General features: G+C 37.3%; 1 protein-coding gene across 1 annotated transcript in view; it reads right to left on the bottom strand.

The window, feature by feature from the left end:
• LOC105990893 (cytochrome P450 3A13) overlaps nt 1–2665 on the bottom strand; it is a 41157-nt gene that overhangs the window by 30608 nt on the left and 7884 nt on the right. The window lies entirely within an intron of this gene.

Here is a 2665-nt window from a genome sequence, read left to right as displayed (position 1 = left end):
CCAGATGCCCCTCAGTAGATGAATGGATCAAGAAAATGTGATATATATATATATATATATACACACATATATAAATATATATGAATTCTATACCTCCATCAAAAAGAATGACATCGCCCCATTTGTTAGGATATGTAAAGTCTTCGAAAAAATTATATTAAGTGAAGTAAGCCAGGCCCAAAGAAACATAGGGCCCATGGTTTACCTTATTTGCAATAACTAGTATATGTCTGGGACAAGTAGAAAAGGTCAATATACATATGTGTATTATATGACCAGATAAGATGGAGTTAAGTGAAATGAACCTCAAGATAGGGACACAAGTGGTTTTTTCTTTCTTGCTATTGTTTCTAATGTATTTATAAGATACCATGTGATTTATTTGTTGCTTTCTATGTTCCTCCCCCATGGTATAATCCCTGTTTTCACTGTATTTGATGTTGGAATAATTTGGGGAGAGGAAGGGAAAAACCAAAATGTTTACATAGGGATATAGTTTGACCCATTGCAACAATGAGATGTAGAAGATACTATGTTGAAAAACTATCTTTACAAGGAGGGAAGGGATGGTAGGGGAAAAACAAAGGAGGAGGCAACAATGGTTGATACGAAATGTACTCATTACCTTGCTCATGTAACTGTAACCCTTCTGTACAGTATTTTCACAATAAAAAACTTATTTTAAAAAATTCTAAAATAGAAAAGCTAAAACTAACAAACAATTTGCTATGGTTGAGATTTTTGCTCTACTGTTCATGTACTGAATTGAAAAATACCTAGGAAAAGAGTAAATTTTATGCCCCATACTGGTGGCTCATGCCTGTAATCCTAGTTGCTCAGGAGGCTGAGATTTGAGGAGCCTGGTTTGAAGACAGCCTGAACAATAAAGACTGTGAGACTCTTATCTCCAATTAACCAGCAGAAAGCTATAAGTGGAGCTGTGACTCAAAGTGGTAGAGCATTAGCCATGAGCAATAGAGCCCAAAACCAACACCCAGGCCCTGAGATCAAGCCCCATGAACGACAAAACAAGGCGAGAAATAATATATATATATATATATATATATATATTTAAGAATAAAATTTTTATACCAAAACAAACAGAACCTACTCTATTCCTTAACCAACACAAAAGGTCTTGCTCTAGAAAGGACGATAAAGGGAGAGAAATCCTTTGTGAATTTTAATCCTATGTAAGATAAGGACTGTGAACATGCCAAAATTGGCATATGAAGAGCTGCACTGCACATGTTCAGGAATTTAGTGTTTGCCAGAAGAATGTTCTAATAGCATCTGTTCTCTCACTGGCCTATATACTCATTGAATGCATTGCATATTCTTTTGATTTTGGTATGAGACTGGAACTCAAACTCAGTACCTGACATGTTCACTCATTGGTTACTGCTCTACCAACTGAGCAATGTTCTCCAATCTGGACATGGTCTACTTTTAAAGATCCATTCTATATCAAGAACACAGATGAGTAACAATCAGATAAAATGCTGGGTTTCAGATACACACAGATGAGATCATTCAAGCATATTCAAGTACTAATCATGCAGGTATTAGAAACATACAGCTCACATGGACACTATTTTCCTGTCTCTTTAACAAAAGGTGAAAGTTCAGTTTCAGATAACACACAGAAAACATTAGACTCAGCTTTTCAGGTAATTGGATTATTGATCCATGCTCTCACAGTGTCAAGGATTTGTGCTGGTCACTCAAACAGTCCTTCTCATAGGAAGCATGTCTTGATTTCCACTGAATGAATGAATTGCTTGATTTCCACCAAATGAATAAATTGTATACAGTGTGTGTGTGAGTGTGTACGCATGGGAGAGAGAGAGAGAGAAAGAGAGAATAAGAGAGAGAGAAAGCACTATTCTACATACTAGATTCAAATTTCACAAGTCACAACTCTAATTGCTCCAGGAAAATGAAAACAAGATTCTTTCCTTTAGCTAGGTGCCCGTTCTTCACAGTTGGGTGAAACCTGATCTGGCCAATTTTAGGTTCCCATTTTGGTTGCTGGAGGACAGGAAGACACAGTTCTTATGAGTTTCACATTTAGGGGTGCCATGGAGAATGTCAAGTACACATACAACCTCTCTTAGTATTGGATGAGATTTGGCTGCATGCCTGCCATGTTCACAATACGTATTTAGCACTAAACATGGGAGAGTCTGAATCCTTGACCTCATGAACTACAACCTTTCACATGGTAAAAATATTAACCAAATAAACATCAAAAATAAATATTGAATTGTAAATTGGGGGAAAACACATGAGGAACTAAAAGAACAGTTTAAGTCTGAAGATGCCAATATATTCCTGAACCTCCAAATCTGAAATGAAACCTCAGTTACATATTTGGGTGCCAGCAGATAACCATGTCTACCAAGAAAGCTGAGATCCACAGGATCATGGTTTCAAGCTAGCCTGGGCAGAAAAAAAAAATTATGAGACACCATCTAGCAAAATCCAGGCTGAAGGGGGGACCAAGATGGCGACGGGGCAGTAGGGAAACGCCACAGCTCTCTCCAACCAAAAAGAGAGTTGAGTTCCAACGCTTAATCTCCCCAAGAGACCGACAACAACAAAAAGACGAACACTCAGAGAAAAACCAGAGGTGGAAAATAACAAAAAAAGAAAGAGAGGAAAA

Source organism: Dipodomys ordii, unplaced genomic scaffold, assembly GCF_000151885.1.
Source record: "Dipodomys ordii isolate 6190 unplaced genomic scaffold, Dord_2.0 Scaffold68, whole genome shotgun sequence".
Classification (NCBI taxonomy): domain Eukaryota; kingdom Metazoa; phylum Chordata; class Mammalia; order Rodentia; family Heteromyidae; genus Dipodomys; species Dipodomys ordii.
Note: the sequence above shows the minus strand (reverse complement) of the source record. Positions and strands in the feature narration are given on the sequence as shown.